Source organism: Felis catus, chromosome B4, assembly GCF_018350175.1.
Source record: "Felis catus isolate Fca126 chromosome B4, F.catus_Fca126_mat1.0, whole genome shotgun sequence".
NCBI lineage: Eukaryota > Metazoa > Chordata > Mammalia > Carnivora > Felidae > Felis > Felis catus.
Window position 1 is genome coordinate 43,125,443 of NC_058374.1, and position 21,094 is coordinate 43,146,536.

A 21,094-nucleotide genomic window follows, 5' to 3' on the forward strand; every position below is an offset into this window, starting at 1 on the left:
TGGGGCTCCAACCCACAAACCGCAAGATCGTGACCCGAACAGAAGTCAGATGCTTAATCGACTGAGCCACCCAGGCGCCCCAGTAAAAAGCATTTCAAATATCAGGGAGATTTAAAAAATGACCTAGATGCTAGAAATGATTAAGAACTAATTAGGGAATGGGACACCTAGGTGGCTCAGTCAGTGAAGCGTCCGGCTCCAGCGCAGGTCCGACTTCAGTTCAGGTCATGATCTCACAGGTTCACAGATTTGAGCCCCGCGTCAGGCTCTGGGCTGACAGCTCGGAGCCTGGAGCCTGCTTCAGATTCTGTGTCCCCCTCTTTCCCTGCCTCTCCCCTGCTCGTGCTCTCTCTGTCACTCAAAAATAAATAAATGTGAAAAAAAAATTAAAAAGAACTAATTAGGGAATTAAGTTAAGAAGCAAAATAGGAAAAAGCCGAGTGACGTTGACTAAAATGATCTTCCGGAAAGGTAACAAGTGCTATGCCTGCTTCAGCAGCACATACACTAAAATTGGAAAGATACAGAGAAGGTTAGCGTGGCCCCTGCTCAAGGATGATATGCAAATTTGTAGAGTGTTCCATATTAAAAAAAAAAAAAGTGCCAGTAGCTGATACATTCCCTTTGGCATATCCCGTTGTGATCTAGCTTTCTAACTGCAGCAGGAAAACAAATTACCGAAACAAGAATTACCATGGATGGATTTACTTTCTGTAATTCCGTAAATTATAGGTCAAAAGATGAGCCTGGGATATCTAGTGGTACCAGAAAGTAAGGAAAAAGGAAATACTCAAAGAACGATGACCACATGTCGAAAGGAGAGGGTATGAAGGTTGAGCTGGCTCTCACTGGCCACATGTGGGACAGTTGGAGTGTATTTCTCTAAATATTTTTTTTTTTACTTATTTATTTATATAGTTATTTTTAGTAAATGTAACCACAACATGGGGCTCGGACTCGTGACCCTGCGATCAAGAGTCACATGTTCTTTTCCTTCTAATTTTTGTTTCCTTTTTTTTTTTAATATATGAAATTTATTGTCAAATTGGTTTCCATACAACACCCAGTGCTCATCCCAAAAGGTGCCCTCCTCAATACCCACCACCCACCCTCCCCTCCCTCCCACCCTCTAAATATTTATAAACTCTTTATAGCACCAATAAATGCTGAAGCTATGGTCTCATAAATTAAATTTCCTCCCAAATCAATCAGCTTTCTAGAAGCTGATACATTGGACTAACTTAATGGCTTTGCGTATTGTTAGAAGTCAATTCACAATCACATGAGTATAAAGTCGATCGGTAATGTTATACCAAGTTAGTTATTTTAATATTACTTTTTTATTGTGTTATTTTTTTTTCCCCCAGAGTGAGAGTTAGGGCCAATAAAGTCTAGATCGTTTCTCAGATCTATTTCCCACTCTCTTCTGCAGTCAGAACATCATTAATCCTTCATTCCTATTTTCGTATTAAGATTCTTTTTTTTTTTTAAATTCTTTTTAACGTTTATTCATTTTTGAGAGATGGGGAGAGACAGAGCATGAGCAGGGGAGGGGCAGAGAGAGAGGGAGACATAGACTCCAAAGCAGGCTCCAGGCTCCAAGCTGTCAGCACAGAGCCCGATGAGAGGCTCGAACCCACGGACTGCGACATCATGGCCTGAGCCGAAGTCAGACGCTTAACTGACTGAGCCACCCAGGGGCTCCAAGATTCTTTTTTTTTTTTTTTAAAGTTTACTTGTTTATTCTGAGAGAGAGAGAGAGAGAGCAGAGCTGGGGAGGGGCAGAGAGAGGAGAGAAAGGATCCCAAGCAGGCTCCACACCGTTAGCGCAGAGCCTCATGTGGGGTTTGAACTCCCAAACCTCGAGATCATGACCTGAGCCGAAATCAAGAGTCAGATGTTTAACTGACTGAGCCACCCCCATGCGCCCCTTTCGTTTCAAGATTCTTACATTTTGTATTTTTAAACACCAACTGAAGCTATCCTGAGTTATTTTAGGTTATTAATCATCTATCCAGTTATGAAGGCTTATGCTTTCAGTGCCTTTCAGAGATCAATGATTTTAGCTAAGTCGAATGATTCCATCCAGGGAAACTATCCTTGGCAAAGAAATTATCCCCAAACTCACACGTTTAATTGTGTTGGTATCTCATTCTTTGAACTGCGGGCTCTTTTCTAGTTTGCTTTAATTTTGCCTTTTTTTTTTTTCCTCTCTCTTATTGGACCAGACCTACCTTCAACAGGAATATAATTCCTGAATTGGCAGCGTCCAGGAAAGAGAGTTCTATATAGGTTGTGCCACACTGTCACAGCATCACGAGGACCAGCCAGTAACCCATCACCTTCGCCTGCAATTACAATTACCTGGTTATGAGCCGGTCATTCATCTCGCAGAAGCGCACAAGGGAAGACGCACGGGTCGTGCCCAGAAAACGGTCTGCAGCTTATGCTGTTGTTGGCCACCATCTGTGAGGTGGCCTTTGAAGTTTATACCTACATGTACTGGGACTCCCCAGCCAGAGAACATCTCAAACCTGTACTTGATTTTTAGTGGCAGAGTGGGGCTTTTTGCTTTAAAATGGTTTACATTTGGGGGGGGGGGGTGCCTGGGTGGCTCAGTCGGTTGAGCGTCTGACTTCGGCTCAGGTCATGATCTCACGGTTCGTGAGTTCGAGCCCCGCGTCGGGCTCTGTGCTGACAGCTCAGAACCAGAGGCTTGCTTCGGATTCTGTGGCTCCCTCTCCTGTTCGTACTCCGTCTCTCTCCCTCTCTCTCAAAAAATAAATAAACAGTAAAAAAAAGAAAAAAGTTTTGCACTTGGGGCACCTGGGTGGCTCATTGGTTAAGCATCTGACTTCAGCTGGGGTCGCGATCCCAGGTTGTGGGTTTGGGCCCCACATCGGGCTCTCTGCTGTCAGCATGGAGCCCGCTTCTCAAAAATTAAAAATAAATAAATAAATAAATAAATAAATAAATAAATAAATAAACTTTTACATTTTTTTTCTATTTAAATTAATATTCAATTTATTGTGGTTGTACGTTTTTAAAACTTAGTTTTCTTGGGGCGCCTGGGTGGCGCAGTCGGTTGGGCGTCCGACTTCGGCCAGGTCACGATCTCACGATCTCGCGGTCCGTGGGTTCGAGCCCCGCGTAGGGCTCTGGGCTGATGGCTCAGAGCCTGGAGCCAGTTTCCGGTTCTATGTCTCCCTCTCTCTCTGCCCCTCCCCCGTTCATGCTCTGTTTCTCTCTGTCCCAAAAATAAATAAAAAAACGTTAAAAAAAATTTAAAACTTAGTTTTCTTACAACTTGAATCTCAAGGGTTCAAGCCTGGGTAGCTCAGTCAGGTAAGCATCTGATTCTTGATTTTTAGCTTGGGATTCTCTCTCTCTGCCCCTCCCCCGCCAAAATAAATAAATAAACTTAAAAAAACCCAGCTTGAATCTCAATGTACAAGTCATCTTATATTTATGTATTTATTTTTAATCTTTTTAACGTTTATTTATTTTTTCTTGTATTTTTTTTTTCTTTTTTAAATTTTTTTTTAACATTTTTATTTATTTTTGAGACAGAGAGAGACAGAGCATGAACAGGGGAGGGGCAGAGAGAGAGAGAGGGAGACACAGAGTCTGAAACAGGCTCCAGGCTCTGAGCTGTCAGCACAGAGCCCGACGCGGGGCTCGAACTCACGGACCATAAGATCATGACCTGAGCCGAAGTTGGACGCTTAACCGACCAAGCCACCCCAACATGTATTTATTTTTGAGAGAGAGAGAGAGAGGGAGAGAGAGAAAGCATGAGCAAGTGGGGGAGGGGCAGAGAGAGAGAGGGAGACACAGAATCCGAACAGGCTCAAGGCTCTGAGCTGTCAGCACAGAGCCCGATGCGGGGATGAACTCACTAACCATGAGATCATGACCTGAGCTGAAAGCAGACGCTTAACTGACTGAGCCACTCAGGCGTCCCTTGTCATCGTATATTTATAAACTTAATACTTTTTATGATAAAATTTAAAACATTCACTTTCCCTTGTTCCTTGACTAATGTTTAATTAGCACTTATTTATTTGGCTTAATTAGCTTTCAAATGATATGCTTTAAAGATCCACCTCAACCTTTAACTCTATTTACAAGCTTAATTAATGAAAATTCCTTAAATAAAGAAAGTGTTACGGAACCAGGCTGGAATGCTGGCAGAAGAACCAAGGGGCACTTGGAGATCTTGGAAGGCAGGAGGTTTATTTTATACCGGTGGGCTCAGAGGAGGTCATTCTCCAGAGGTCTGAGTCCCGAGCACAAGCGAGGGGGACAATTTATAGTCTGTTACTTCTGCGTTCTGCATTAGTAGTAATTTGGGCCACACAGCAAGCCAGGCAGGAAGAAGAACTCGGAGGAGGAGTCTCTAAGCTAGGAACTAGAGCTTATGTTAGTCCCTTCAGCCATTGTATGGTGCATAACTGTACTTATTCTCCCCCCAAAAAAGGATCAGTATTTCTGACTTTCCCTTCCGCCGCAGGCTCCAATATGGCTCTGCTCGGCGTTGTTACCGATCCTGTCTTTATCTACAATTTTTATATTTTGTTATCATCGTGTATTTTTGCATTAATTTCGATCTTTAAAAATAACCCTTTATGTTTATTTTTTTTTTAAGATTCTATTTTTTTAAAGTAATCTCTACACCCAACATGGGACTCAAACTCACAACCCTTAGATCAAGAGTCGCATGCTCTAGGGGTGCCTGGGTGGCTCATCGGTCAAGCATCTGACTTCAGCTGGGGTCCTGATCCCAGTTTGGGGGTTTGGACCCCACAGCGGGCTCTCTGCTGTCAGCAGGGAGCCTGCTTCAGACCCTCTGTCCCTCTGTATCCCCCTCTCTCTGCCCTTCCCCTGCTTGCCCTCTCTCTAGCTCTCTCAAATAAATAATATATATATATTATTTATCATATATATATGATGTGTGTGTGTATATATATATATATATATATATATATATATAAAGAGTCGCATACTCTACAGACTGAGCCAGCCAGGCACACCTAAAAATAACCCTTTAAAACATTTGTCTGGAATGCTGAGGTTTTAAGTGCCTTCTCCACGTGTCTTGCCTTTTACTAGTCCCTGTCCTTCCTCTCCTACTAGGTACCAGTAACACCCATTCCCATATGTACCTCAAATGTCTCCAGACATTGCCAAATGACCGGGGGCGGGGGGGGGGGGGGGGAGGAGGCGGGTGGTGGCGGGGGGGGGGGGCGGGGGGGGGAACCTGCCCGTAGTTGAGAAGCACTCTCTAATGGTATTAGATATCACTTTCCTGGCTCACACTGTACCCGAGTCTGTCTCTGGAATTCTGTTTCCCTCAACAGTCCCCTCTAAGCCTCCCTTTCGTTCAGATCATCCAGGTTCTTATCACTGCCTCTCTATTTGGTCCCAGGATTAGAAAAGGTGGATACGTTTCTCAGCTGCTGGAAGACGGCATCTGAAGAATGGACAAACCCTTTTAATTTCCAAGAAGAAGAATTCGTAGCAGAGCCTCCTAATCACAGGAACAGTTGCGATGAGATTGTGTGGTATCACGTACCCAATCTGGACAAGATAGTGTCTGCACAACCCATCTCCTGACTTCCAAACACATATTTTATTTTATTTTATTTTTTTTTATTTTTTAATTTTTTTTTTCAACATTTATTTATTTTTGGGACAGAGAGAGACACAGCATGAACGGGGGAGGGGCAGAGAGAGAGGGAGACACAGATATGGAAACAGGCTCCAGGCTCTGAGCCATCAGCCCAGAGCCTGACGCGGGGCTCGAACTCACGGACCGCGAGATCATGACCTGGCTGAAGTCGGACGCTTAACCGACCGCGCCACCCAGGCGCCCCTCCAAACACATATTTTAGAGGTTGTCTCAGAGAATGAATTTGTGTAGCATAATCTTTTTTAACAATCAGATCTGGTTTTAGTTTCTCTACTTCCTAGCTATGTGACTTAAGGCAAACGTTCCGGTTTTCTTTTTTCTTTTACTTTTTTTTTTTAAGTTTATTTATTTACTTATTTTGAGAGAGAGAGAAAGAGAGAGAGAGAGAACAAGCTAGGGAGGGGCAGAGAGAGAAGAGAGAGAATCCCCAACAGGCTCTGTGCTGTCATTGTGGAGCCCGACGCCTGGCTTGACCTCACAAACTGAACCGTGAGATCGTGACCTGAGCGGAAAACAAGAGACAGACGCTTAACAGACTGAGCCACCCAAGCACCCCCAAACCTTCAGGTTTTCTAAGACTTAATCTTCAGGTGCACATCTGTATAATGGGCATGGTGATATTTACTGCACAAAGTATTGCATAGGAGAAGTGATCTAATTTTTTTTTAATTTGCTTTTTAGAGAAGGGTCAGATCTTTTCAGCTTTTTTTAAAAAAATTAATGTTTCTTTATTTTTTTTTAATTTTTTTTTAACATTTATTTATTGTTGAGACAGAGAGAGAAAGCATGAACAGGGGAGGGTCAGAGAAAGAGGGAGACACCGAATCTGAAACGGGCTCCAGGCTCTGAGCCATCAGCACAGAACCCGATGCGGGGCTCGAACCCACGGACTGCAAGATCATGACCTGAGCGGAAGTCGGACGCTTAACCGACTGAGCCACCCAGGCGCCCCTAATGTTTATTTTTGAGAGAGACAGAGAGTGTGAGCAGGGGAGGGGCAAAGAGAGAGAGGGAGACACAGAATCTGAAGCAGGCTCCAGGCTCTGAGCCGTCAGCACAGAGCCCGACGCGGGGCTCGAACTAATGAGCCGTGAGATCATTGACCTGAGCCGAAGCTGGACACTTAACCGACTGAGCCACCCAGGCGCCCCAGAAGTGATCTAATTTTAAAAACTTTTCTGAACTCACCACTAGAATGTGTTCAACATCAAAGGACTCTTCCAAAAATAAAAAATAAAAAGTAAGCTATGAATATTGTGGTTCCAGTCAGTACCAGAGAACAATGGCATCATCATAAAGTAATGCTTAACGTTTACCAATAGTGTGTGTGTGTTGAGTAAGGGTGTTCCTAAATTCAGATCACATACCACTATTCTGTTAATAATGAATGAAGAGACAGGATGGATTTTAAAAAGGAAAATGAGAACAAAACAAAATAAAATCTCAATGTATCGTCTCGAACATATATCTTGAAATCTGACCAACTCAGACCCAGCTCTTTTGATCAGAGGTGGTTTTCGTCACTTTCAAGTCTCTCTTATTTAATTTTTAAAAAATCTTTATTTTTGAGAGAGAGAGAGAGAGAGAGAGAGCAAGTGGGGGAGGAACAGAGAGAGAGGGAAACATAGAATCTGAAGCAAGCTCCAGGCTCTGAGCTGTCAGCACAGAGCCCGATGTGGGGCTCGAACTCACGAAGCGTGAGATCATGACTTGAGCTGAAGTGAGACGCTCAACCGACTGAATCCCCCGGGCGCCCCAAGTTCTCTCTTATTTAGAAACCTAAATAAACCCCTTGCTTCTCCACAGTATGTGCAATGTACCCCAGCTTTTGTGTGCCTGGGAGCTGGACTTACCAGGATTGAAAATTCCTACCAGGTTTGACACATTAGAGTCAGGAACTCTGCCGCTTTCAATCATGAAAAGCCCCTTGCCTTCATCTCTTAAATCCTAAGAGAATAAAGTGCGTTTAGCGGTTTGCCACTAAGTTGTACGTGTCTCACTGGCTCCATCTGCTGTCAGAAAGAGGAACATTACTTCATCCCTAAAAGTGGCGATTGGGAGCCTTGTGCCTCCTTCTGGGTCTGTTTTACCAGAATCTTCCCGGATTGAGGACTGAGTGAGTAACGTTTATGGCTCAGTGTTTGTTTATATTTTAAGTCTGCAACTGCTGTTATATTAATAGTACTCCAGGGGCCCCTGGGTGGCTCAGTCGGTTAAGTGGCCGACTTCGGCTCCAGTCATGATCTCACGGTTTGTGGGTTCAAGCCCTGCGTGGGGCTCTGTGCTAACAGTTCAGAACCCGAAGCCTGCTTTGGATTCTGTCTCTCTCTCTCTGCCCCTCCCCTGCTTGTGCTCTGTCTCTCTCTCAGAAATAAACGTTAAAAAAAAAATAGTTCTCCAACCTGTTTTTTTCCTTTGTGACAAGGTTTTACTTCGAGCTGTCTAAAAATACATATAGAACTCTCCATATTTTTTTCCTTCTTCAGGTATTATTGGTATGTTGTGATTTTGTAGGAATACTTTCATTTTTATATACGTTTCAAGTTTATCAGGATAAGGATTTACATAATCTCTTATTTTTTTCAGCTTTATTGAGCTTTAACTGTCATATAACATCATGTAAGTTTAAGGTGTACATGGGGATGATTGGCTACATTGTATATATTGCAAAATGTTTATGACAATGAGGTTATGATGATGACATCTCTCACCTCACATTATCATTTCATTGTTGTTGTCGCTATGGTGGGAACATTAAAATTCTACTCTTAGAGCAAGGATTTCAATACAGCAATACTGTATTTCAAGGATACAATACAGTATCGTTAACCATACGTAATGTTGTGCATTAGATCCCTGGAACTTACGACTGAAAGTTTCTACCCTTTGACCGACATCTCCCCATTTCTCTCCCCACCCCCAGCCCCTGGCAAACACCATTCTACTTGGTTGCCACACATGCGATCATATAGTATGTGTCTTTCTCTGACTGATCTCACTTAGCATAATGCCCCCAAGGTCCACTGATGCGAATCAGTGAGTCCACGGATGCTGAAAAATCACATTTATGTGTTTTTCCTTCCTCCTGTTACCTTCCTCCCATCCCAATCACAGGAAACTTGCAGGGCATTTATTTGTGTTATGGTAACAGCCCTGCGCCTTGTTTTTGTTTTTATAAAGATTTTCTGTTTTTTTTTTTTTTTTTCCAAGTAATTTCTACACCCAGCACGGGTCTCGAACCCCGAGATCAAGAGGTGCACGCTCCATGGACTGAGCCAGCCAGGCGCCCCTGCCTTGTTTTTAATAAATACACCCTCGGGGCGCCTGGGTGGCACAGTCGGTTAAGCGTCCAACTTCAGCCAGGTCACGATCTCGCGGTCCGTGAGTTCGAGCCCCGCGTCAGGCTCTGGGCTGATGGCTCAGAGCCTGGAGCCTGTTTCCGATTCTGTGCCTCCCTCTCTCTCTGCCCCTTCCCCGTTCATGCTCTGTCTCTCTCTGTCCCAAAAATAAATAAACGTTGAAAAAAAAAATTAAAAAAAAAAAATAAATACACTCTCACTGGGGAGCAAAAACCCCTGTCCTACCAGCGGTAGCAAATCAACATGTAACAAATGCCTTCGACATAAACTTTGCCTTCCCCTTGAAGTAAGTGCATTTCATGTAACCGCAGAAAAATTTAAAAACATATAAAAGGAATGAAGAAGAAAATAACAATAAATAAATAAAATAAAAATCCCACCGCAGGAAATGAGTTACTGTGGATGTTTTTTCCTCCAGCCCTTTAAAAATCCTCTCTCTTAGGGCTCCTGGGTGGTGCAGTCAATTGAGCGCCTGACTCTTGATCTCGGCTCAGGTCACGATCTCACGGTTTGTGGGTTCGAGCCCGGGCATTGGGCTCTGTGCTGATGGGGTGGGGCCTGCTTGGGATTCTGTCGCTCATCTCTGCCCCTCCCCCACTTGTTCTCTGTCTCTGTCTCTGTCTCTCAAAAATAAATAAATAAACAAACAGTTAAAAAGTTAAAAAAAATAAAAGTCTCTCTCCTACCATGTGACCACAGGTGATGGGGAAGCAGAGCTGCTTCCAAGAGAGGGAGTCTGACAAAGAACTGCCAAGGCCAAAGGACGCAAGCAGGTGTGCAGATGACCCAGTCCAGACTGGGGGTGGGAGGGACTGAAACCAACCATCCGAGAGTCTTTGAAGGTCTTGTAACTGGAATGAATCCACTGTACGTCCTTTAACGAGGCCCTCTTGGAGGACAGGTCTGGTGCCAGCAGCCACGGTAATTCTAGCTCGAACAGAGGCTATTAAAGTTGCTGTGGTTAAAGCTCATACCCGGATCTCGGCAGCAGATAGGCTGTTGCGGTGAGGCAGAGGGGAGCCACTGCCCGCCCAGCCCCTGCCTCTTGGTGCCCCCTCGGTGCTCTTAGTCGACTGTCCCTGGGGCTCAAAGCATTTACTGCAAAAAAATAGAGTATTCAAAGCAGACCAGAGCCACCTGGATACCACAGCTAGAAATAGTGGTGTAGAACTGTAGTTCTCTTGTGTTGGCTTTCAGAACTGAGACCATGATTAAGAAGGATGGTGGAGGCCATTGGTAACGCGCTGCTAAGGGGGAAATTCTTGGACTGGCACAAGGAAAAAAAAAAGTTTCTTATTAGAAAAGAACAGGAAGCACCTGGACGGCTCCGTCGGTTAAGCATCCGACTTCGGCTCAGGCCATGATCTCGCGGTTTGTGAGTTCGAGCCCCGCGTCGGGCTCTGTGCTGACAGCTCAGAGCCTGGAGCCTGCTTCGGATTCTGCGTCTCCCTCTCTCTGTCCCTCCCCCGCTCATGCTCTGTCTCTCTCTGTCTCTCAATGATAAATAAACATTAAAAAAATTAAAAAGAACAAACATTTCCTCTTAATATATGTGAATGATGCTTGCATGGCCTCATGCATTTTGGGATCATCATGGGTGCCGTAGAGAAATAGCTGATACTCCGTCAGGTGCATTTGACACATCTAGGTAGCAGCACCTGGAGGGCTTGCTAACCTACAGATCGCTGGGTTCCACTCCCACCCCCCACCCCCACCCCCAGTGTTAAGCCTGGGGTGAGGCCTGAGAATTTGCACGCCTGACCGGTTCCCAAGGAACTGATGCTGCTGGTCAAGCAGAAACTTCACCTTCAGAACCACTGAGCCGCACCATCCAGTCTTTTTTTTTTTTTTTTAATTTTTTAATGTTTATTTATTTTTGAGAGAGATACAGAGTACGAGTGGGGAGAGGGCAGAGAGAGAGACACACACAGAATCCGAAGCAGGCTCCAGGCTCTAGGCTGTCAGCACAGAGCCCCACGCGGGGCTCGAACTCACGAACCGTGAGATCATGACCTGAGCCGAAGTCGGACACTCAACCGACTGAGCCACCCAGGCGCCCCGGCACCATCCAGTTCTAACCAAAAAGGATGCGCTCCAGAGATGCCTGGGTGGCTCCAGGGTCAGTTAAGCTCCCGACTCCTGATTTCGACTCGCGTCACGATCTCATGGTTCATGAGCTCAAGTCCCTCATCAGGCTTTGCCCTGACAGCCTGGAACCTGCTTGGAATTCTGTCTTCTTCTCTCTCTGCCCTCCTTCCTCCCCGCCCCCACCCCCCCATCCACCCCCCCCCCCGCCAATAAATAAATAAATAAATACCTTTGTTTTTTGTTTTTGTTTTTTTTTTTTAAAGGATATGTTCCAGAGTCAAGGAGAATTATGCCTTGTCCTCAGGTATTGGTAGAGCCATGCATTTTGCATTCGGTCCAGTAACCCAGTGCCTCTCCCGTTACTAACGCGGGGAGTTTTCTTAGGAAACTACGTGAGGCAATTTCAACAGTGAATGAGTTCCCGAAAGACTTTTTCTCCTTTCCGCATGCAGACCTTGCATTGAAGCTATTACAAAATTTTCCTTCTCCACTGGGAATAGCCCGGGGTCATCAAACCACCGGAGTTAGTCTCTCTTTAGAATAGTCTCAGCGAGCGCACCTGGCTGCTTTAGTCAGTAGAGCCTGCGAGGTTATAGGTTCGAGCCCATGTTGGGCATAGAGATTACTTAAAAAAAAAAAAAATGATCTCAGGGGATTCAGGTTGTAGTAATTCCTCAAACAGAAGCTCCCAGCATCTATAACACCGGGCACTTTTCACCAGCCGATGTGAAAACATGTCATCAGTGTTTCTGCTTTTAAGGGAAACAGTGTTTCTGCTTCTTTAAAAAAAAAAAAAAAAATTTTTTTTAACGTTTATTTATTTTTGAGACAGAGAGAGACAGAGCATGAACAGGGGAGGGTCAGAGAGAGAGGGAGACACAGAATCTGAAACGGGCTCCAGGCTCTGAGCCATCAGCCCAGAGCCTGATGTGGGGCTCGAACTCACGGACCACGAGATCATGACCTGAGCTGAAGTCGGATGCCCAACCAACTGAGCCACCCAGGTGCCCCTGGAGCCTGCTTCGGATTCTGTGTCTCCCCCTCTCTCTACCCCTCCCCTGCTCACTCTCTGTGTCTCCCTGTCTCTCAATAATAAATAAATGTTAAAAAAAAAAAAGTTTAAAAAAAAGATTTTATTGTCTTCATAATGTAACAAAATATGAAGCTTTGAACTGGATCCTTGGCTTTTTCTCTTCTTATCTCTCCTCCCAGTTCAAAATGCTTGCACCTCTTAATAGCCAGCATTCTCTTAGATCTGCAGTTGGGCTCAACCCATTCAAACAGCACAATCTTCTCTGCAGTTTTAGCCTTTTTCCAGAAAATCGGCTTAGTCTGCCCACCATAGCCCCTCTGCTTCCTCGCATAACGCCGCTTTCCCTGGGCACAAAGAGAATCTTTGCCTTCCTTGTACTTTGTCACTTTGTGGGGTTGGTGGTTGCCACACTTCTTGCCGAAAGTCGGCTGGGTTTTAGGAACGTCCACCATGGCTGCGAGAACACTGTCGGCATGGAAGGCTGAGGTTTTATTTTTAAGTAATCTCCACACCCAGTGTGGGGCTTGAACTCTCAACCCTGAGATCAAGAGTCACATGCTCCACCGTCTGAGGCAGCCAGGTGCCCCTAGATTTGTCTAATTCTAGCAACGTGCTATGGTTTTTTTCAGAACATTCAAACACAGGAAAAGCCCCGTGTTCACCGGAATGTGGGGATTTGGGGCACTTGTATTTTGCTTGTGTCATAAGTTCCTAGAACAATGCCTGGTACATGACAAGTGCTCTGTAAATCTCTATGAAATAAATAATTAAAACCTAAACTTTACAAACACTGACAATTCACATTAGCATAGTCCCCGCTATCCGTGCATTCCATTCGATTGGTGTTGCTCCTGAAGTTACAGTTCTATTGCGTTCTAGGTGCAGATATGCTCTCTGTGGCTTCTTGCTAGGGGCATCACGTCGCTCTCCTAAGTAGAGCCTTCTGAAGGAATTTTTTTTTTTTTAATGTTTGTTTACTTTTGAGAGAGCGAGAGTCAGAGCATGAGCAGGAGAAGGGCAGAGAGGGAGGCAGACACAGAATCCAAAGCAGGCTCCAGGCTCTGAGCTGTCCGCACAGAGCCCGACGCAGGGCTCGAAATCACGAACCGCAAGATCATGACCTGAGCCGAAGTCGGATGCCCAACCGGCTGAGCTACCCAGATGCCCCATAAGTAGAGCCTTCTCAACCAAGCATGACTCACTTACCCTAAACAGCCTATCCATTTACATAACTCCTATTGGGACGTGGGACGGAGTGTGGAGAAACAGGCTGGGAAAGATAGGTATTACCAGACCGCATGCGGTTAAGTCTATTCTCTTATTATACTGTCTTTGCTACTAAAAGAAAGACAAAGGAAGGGAAACATACTTGCCGGAAGCCGAGCTATCCAACCAGCCTGAGGGCAGGGCCCAGGGGGTGGACGGATCGGGACTGCAAGGCGGCCCACGGACTGTGAAGCTTCTCGTACTCCCGCTTTTATGTAATTTGGCCTTAATAAAAGGGGGATTGTCTGTTGGGTAATCGCCCTCGACAGGCCCCCTGGGGAAAAAGAACTATTGGGGAAAGAAATAAGGTTCCGCAAGGAAATTGTGCGGCCCTGCATTTAGCCCTTGCCACCCCCTATAAAGACTCCTCTACCGAAAGGAAGGATAGCCCCATACATTTCCCAGCCAGGGAAGGAACAGATGGATTTGAAAGCCCCACTCCGGCAACAAAGGAGTGTGTCTATGGGCACAAGTTACTCTGACCCCTAGGCCGCTTGGCCCCCAGGAGGCATTCCAGATGATGATCGAACCTAGTCAGTTAAGGTCAACAGAATGGTTCCTTGGTTCCTAGGTGCCTCTGAGAAGGCAAAAGGCGCGGGTTCCTAAGGCCCTCTGGGCCCCCTCCTGGCACCTCGGACCGAGGCGAACACTTTTGGTCCTTAAACCACAAGTGGTTCAGGGAAACAACTAAGAGGTCATGTCCCTGTAACTGTTCCACCTGAGGTGTTGAGAGATAGATGACCTTTCCTGAAAACAGCAAAGCAAATGCTTTATAGATAAACGTAGATACATAATGAAAATAATGTAAGAAATTAATCAATCAGCAAGGGGCAGGAGGGAACGTTATGAGAAAATAACCATGTTATTCCTTAAAGGGTGATCACACATAGGAACATTTTTAGAATTAGGGAATGCCAGAAAACATAGAGGAATTTGCTAGCATAAGGAAATTGCTAGCAAATATAATGCCACGTTTGCCACAATAAAGCGGCCAGTCCAACACACTGCTGTTGTCCGCGTCCATTTATATTTTTGTTTTCTTTTATTTTCACTCTTTCGCCGACGCCGTTCATCCTTCGGGAACCCCTGGACCTGCTGGGGCCGGACTCTGGCACAGACTCAAAAACCTCTATGTCTCCCCACCGATCTGACACACTTACGAGATTGGTAGGGAGCAGATTAATTCTCCGGATCAATGTGTCTCTGGGGAAATTCAGCAAACGGGGTATCAGCATTTGGCAAGATTTTGCTTCGATTAGGAAACGTTCGGAGACACCTTTTCTCCATGTTGCTAATCAGTGTCGAAAAGTGATGTGTTTGTTGCTTCTTTTTCTTTAATTTTTTTTTTTTTAAGAGAGAGAGAGTGTGTGTGTGTGCACCAGCAGGGGAGAGGGGCAGAGTGGGGGAGAGGGAGAATCTCAAGCAGGCTTTGCGCTGAACAGAGCTGGGATCCTGTGACGCTGGGATCATGACCTGAGCGGAAATCGAGAGTCAGATGCTCAACGGACTGAACTACTCAGGCGCCCGTGTTTATTTACTGCTTCTAAGACTCTCGCTAAACCTTCTAGTTTTCTATTTCATATGTAGATGGATGTTATCCTTGAATATCGGCATAGGCGGACCCAGAAATGCTATGCCTCGTGAATCTCGGCATCCTGGAGCTGAACCTTCGAAGGGTGCCACCCCCAAATTCAGGATGGTCCACGATCCTCCTGAAACTCCTTCCACCCTCAGTTCCTTATCACCTCATGTCTTCCAGACCATGGGACCCTCCCAGTCTCTCTTCCTTCCTCAACTGGTCTGGATCCCAGAGGTGCACATCTGAACCTTTTACTTGAAGCATTACTTATTCCGCATCTCAGTCTCTCCGTCCCACCTGCCTCACACCGTTCAGTTTAGAACTCACAGAGAAAGTCACATCACACTGAAGATGTATTTTACTATCAGTTCATGGCTTTCAACTTCATCTAGATTCTCAGACCTTCTAGTCCCACACTGTCCACTAGGATAGCCATTAGCCACATATCACTACTGGGTACTTGAAAGATGCTCACTTAGGGGCACCTTTGGGTGGCTCAGTCGGTTGAGTGTCTGACTTTGGCCCAGGTCACGATCCTGCGCTTCGTGGGTTTGAGTCCTGCATCGGGCTCTGCGCTGACAGCTCAGAGCCTGGAGCCTGCTTCAGATTCTGTGAATCTCTCTCTATGCCCCTCCCTCACTCTGTCTCTCTATCTCCCCCAAATTAATCAACATTTAAAACAATTATTTAAAGAGGCGCCTGGGTGGCGCAGTCGGTTAAGCGTCCGACTTCAGCCAGGTCACGATCTCGCGGTCCGTGAGTTCGAGCCCCGCGTCGGGCTCTGGGCTGATGGCTCAGAGCCTGGAGCCTGTTTCCGATTCTGTGTCTCCCTCTCTCTCTGCCCCTCTCCCGTTCATGCTCTGTCTCTCTCTGTCCCAAAAATAAATAAACGTTGAAAAAAAAATTAAAAAAAAAATAACAAAGACTTGTGAATTCCTTCTTCCTTTCCTTTTTCTTTAATTTTGTTTAATGTTGATTCATTTTTTTTAACATTTATTTATTATTGAGAGACAGAGAGAGACAGAGCATGAGCAGGTGAAAGGCAGAGAGAGGAGGAGACACCGAATCTGAAGCAGGCTCAGGCCGTCAGCTCAGAGCCCAATGCCAGGCTCGAACTCACAAACCGCGAGATCATGACCTGAGCCGACGTCGGACGCTCAACCGACTGAGCCACCCAGGCGCCCCATAATGTTGATTCATTTTTGAGAGACAGAGAGAGACAGAGCACAAATCAGGGAGGGCTAAAAAGAGAGGGAGACACAGAATCTGAAGCAGGCTCTAGGCTCTGCACTGACAGGCTGATAACAGCGCGCCTGATGCGGAAATCGAACTCGCGAACCGTGAGATCGTGAGCTGAGCTGAAGTCGGACGCTTCACCGACGGAGTCCACCCAGGCAGCGCGAGTTCCTTTTTTCTAGTAACGTGCTCCAGTTCCTTCTCTTAGAACACCACCGGCAACCGAAGTCCAAAACTTGGCAAATACCTTGCATCCTCCTATCATCCATAATACTCAAAGGAGTGTTAATTTTGTTGCCTCAGTTTTCCTATAACTCCATAGAAACTGCTCAACTTCACATCACCGATGGTTATCTTCACATCATGAAGTCCCACAGGTACTTTTTTAGCCCTTAAAGGCTCAGTGTGTCGACTGTGATGGGAGGCTACTGACCAGGAATCATCGGAGTTCAATGCCGAGGAGTCCACATCCTCAACCCATTGTGGTGGGGTATAGGTGAGGTATTAATGGAGGCATAATTTCCCTTTCGAACCCCCGATAGTGTGGTCAGGGCAAAATCAGAGAATTCAAATGTTTGGATTCCTGTCTTCTTGGGTTACTGCACAGCCCTGGTATAAGAGGGAAGAGATTTGAAAGAAATACAGAAGCAGAACAAGCTTAATCCTGGTTCCTTTCCCACAAACAGGTGACACTGAGATGTGGAGGAAGGACTTGGGGTAGGAAGATAGAGATTTCTACATGCGTTTGAGGTACTTTATAGCCTGTCCCCTGTCTGAGGTCGGTTCCAACTGTGGCAGGATAAAGGAATGTTCTTTTTTGGAGATCTGAGACTAGAGAGGAACCATGCCTGTTTTTTAACTTTTTTAAAAAATTTGTTTTAATGTTTATTTATTCTTGAGAGACAGAGAGAGACAGAGCACGAGCAGGGGGTGGGGGGGCAGAGAGAGAGAGGGAGACCCAGAATCCGAAGCAGGCTCCAGGCTCTGAGCTGTCAGCACAGAGCCCGATGCGGGGCTCAAACCCATGGACTGTGAGATCATGACCTGAGCTAAAGTCGGATGCTTAACCGACTGTGCCACCCAGGCACCTCAGAAACCATGCCTGTTTTTAAAGAGACTTCCCAGGATATGGCAAGGCCCATAGAGAATTCCTTCATGGAATCATTACCATTGCTGGTAATTTGAACCGAGCCTTAGAAGTCTCTAGATATAAGACTGGACACACCTCTCTAGGCTTGTCTCTGGCCTAGAGTGGCCAGAATGACATTTAAAAGCTCTGGTGGTTCGGGGCACCTGGGTGGCTCAGTTGGTTGAGCATCTGGCTTTGGCCAGATGTTGTATGTTGTATGTCCTAGTTTGTTTAAACTTCAGGGGTAGTTAGCTGCCTTAATTCAGTATCCATACTTTAGTGACAATCCAGTTTGTGCAAGAAAAGCCACATTCTAGAGACACCTATGAAAAAATGCTTCTGATATCCTTATCTTGATTAGAACCCAAGACTTGGTGAATTTGCAGAGTGACTATGACAAGTTGTGTTTTTATTGGTGACATTAAAGACTTGTTATAAATGGACCCAGTTGAAAGTAAAGGTATTTAAGATACATGCGTTGGTAAAAATATTTTAGAGACTTCTCCTTTCTTGCATGAAGAGGGAATAAGAATTCTGCAAAAAGGGCGTCTGGGTGGCTCAGTTGGTTAAGTGTCTGACTTCGGCTCAGGTCATGATCTCGCGGTCCATGGGTTCGAGCCCCGCATGGGGCTCTGTGCTGACAGCTCAGAGGGTGGAGCCTGCTTGGGATTCTGGGTCTCCCTCTCTCTCTCTCTGCCCCTCCACCACAAGCACTCATGCTCTCTCTCTCTCTTTCTCTCTCTGGAAAATGAAGAAATAAACTTAAAAAAAAAAAAAAAACAAAGGAAGAATTCTGTAAGGCCTGAGGCCTTTGTGGCTTGAATACTAACTTTCCCTGTTTGACAGAATTTGTAGTTGCCTCTGGAATGTTGTCACATCTGCCTGGCATGAACCTTTCACGAGAGGTATTAGTTCAGGGACCTAAAAAGACCGAAAGCTGAAACACCACTGGGTCTATAGAACAGTTTGTACGAAATGTTTTGTGTATCCTTATTAATGAATAAGTGCCGAATGTCTGAGTATACCTCGGTATTTGGTCTGAAGCAGACTTTCCTTATAACCTGGTAGTGAGAACATGGTGAGCTAACCGGAAAACTTTCCCATGGCTTCTTTTATTTATCTGTTTCATCATTATTTTCTCCGGAATCTGGGGTACACACTTATGGATTAATCATAAACCTTGGTTTGTGACAATTCGAGCCATGCCCTTGTTAGTCTACAAATGGCCTGCCTTTATTTATTTATAATCAGCTCTGTCATTAGTTTTAATAATTCAAGGGGCACTCATGAAACCAGCGTTCAAAACAAATGCCGGGACCTTGACAGTAACCTACATTTCTCCCAGATTTCTTAAAAAAAATTTTTTTAATGTTTGCTTATTTTTGACAGAGAGAGACAGAGCATGAGCAGGGGAGGGGCAGGGAGAGAGGGGGACACAGAATCCGAAGCAGGCTCTGGGCTCTGAGCTGTCAGCACAGAGCCCGACGCAGGGCTCGAACTCATGGACCGCGAGATCATGACCTGAGCCGAAGTGAGACGCCCAACCAACTGAGCCACCCAGGCGCCCCTCTCTCAGGTTTCTTTTTCTTTTTTTTTTTTTTTAACATTTATTTATTTTTGAGACAGAGAGAGACAGAGCATGAGCAGGGGAGGGGCAGAGAGAGAGGGAGACACCGAATCTGAAGCAGGCTCCAGGCTCCGAGCTATCAGCACAGAGCCTGATGCGGGGCTCGAACTCACGGACCGTGAGATCATGACCTGAGCCGAAGTCGGACGCTTAACTGACCGAGCCACCCAGGCGCCCCTCTCTCAGGTTTCTTAATAGCAGCATTAGTAACATCTTGAGCCGGATAATTCTTTGTTGAGGGGCTGCCCTGTGCATTGCAGAACATTTACCAGCATTCTTGACCTCTACCCAATAGATGCTGGTTGTACCCCCTGCTTTCAGTCATGACAAGCAAAAATGTCTCCAGACATTACTATGTTGGGGGACAAAATTGTCCCAGGTTGAAAACCAAGAGTTATTCCTATTGTCTCCTCCCCCTGTGTTATTGCTCTATTGTCGATGCAACAAATCACCACAAACTTAGTGGCTTGAAAACACCATGAATTTATTATCTTGCAGTTCATTCTATAGGTCAAAATAGCCATTCTATAGCCAGCTCTTGCTGGCTACAATCAAAGGGCTGGCAGGGCTGGGTTTCCCTTCTAAAAGCTCTAGGGAAGAATCCCTTTCCTTGTCTTCTCCAACCGGTAGCAGCTACTGGCATTCCTTGGCTCCTGGCCCCCTTCCTTTGTCTTCAAAGCAAGCAACCACAGTGGGTTGGGTCCTTCTCACATCTCCTTCTAGCAAACTCTTTTCCGCTTCCCTCTTCCATGTTTAAAAACCCTTCTGGGGGCGCCTGGGTGGCTCAGTCGGTTGAGCGTCCGACTTCAGCTCAGGTCACGATCTCATGGTCCATGAGTTCGAGCCCCGCGTCGGGCTCTGGGCTGATGGCTCAGAGCCTGGAGCCTGCTTCCGATTCTGTGCCTCCCTCTCTCTCTGCCCCTCCCCCGTTCATGCTCTGTCTCTCTCTGTCTCAAAAATAAATAAACATTAAAAAAAAAATTAAAAAAAAACCAAACCCTTCTGATTCTATTGGGCCACCCAGATAATCCAGGATGATTTTAAAACAGCTGATTAGTGGGGTACCTGGTTGTCTCAGTCGGTTAAGCAACTGCCTTCAGCTCAGGTCATGATCTCACGTTCGTGAGTTCCAGCCCCACATCAGGTTCTCTGCTGACATCTCAGGGCCCGTCTCAGATCGTCTGTCCCCCCCCCCTCTCTGCCCCTGCCCCATTTACACTCACTCTCTTAAAAACAAGTAAATAAACTTGAAAAAAGAATGTTTTTGATAGGGGCGACTGGGTGGCTCAGTGGGTTAAGCATCTGACTCTTGATTTCGGCTCAGGTCATGATCTCACAGTTTGTGAGACTGAGCCCCACATTGAGCTTTGTGCTGACAGTGCAGAGCCTGCTTGGGATTCTCCCTGAGACTTCTGGGTTAGTTAGACTTCTGTAGACCTTGAATAATGAACATTTCCATCATCCTAGCCTTATTGCTGATAAGGAAAGGTTGATGAGACTGTGACAGTGTATTGGCCTGAACACGAACCTAAGGAGAGAAAGATCATTCTTCCCAATTACGTTCAAGGAGTAATGGAGTATTCTTTCCAGTAGGGGACATATGGCCCAGTTCTCACCCCTGGATTTCTATCCCTTTGCCCCATCGTGTAGTCCCGCTGGAGGACCCCATCCTCTAGTGCAGAATAGTCTTGGAAGGACACCTTTTAACGAGCTCTTCTGTCATTTTGGATTATTGCCAGGACAGCGACTCAGCAGGACCCCTTCTGGCCCTACCCTTTTTTTTTTTTTTTCTCTAGGCCAGTCAAAATGTGCTCTACCATCAATCAGCAGCATCGATATAACGTGGGAGCAGACCCAAAGTCAGACCTGTTGAATCATAACCTGTACCTTAGCAAGATCCTCAGGGGATTTGTGTGCACATTAAAATCTGAGAAACACTACTGTCAGGCATTTAAGGCAGGCATTTGGCTTACCCAAAGCTTGCTGTGGAGGCTTTCAACTTGGAGCCCAGAGGAACTCATAAATCAGTTAGATTGGAGCTCTGCTATGGCGCCAGGGTCGCCCCCTCTGGGTTAAGGTTGAACA

The 21,094-nt window shown here is 45.8% G+C and overlaps 1 non-coding gene across 1 annotated transcript; it reads left to right on the forward strand.

Moving 5' to 3' along the window:
* Positions 1-487: 487 nt before the first annotated feature.
* LOC111561525 lies at positions 488-590 on the forward strand. Its single transcript, XR_002744175.1, has one exon. It is a non-coding gene; the product is annotated as a U6 spliceosomal RNA (small nuclear RNA).
* Positions 591-21,094: the final 20,504 nt, after the last annotated feature.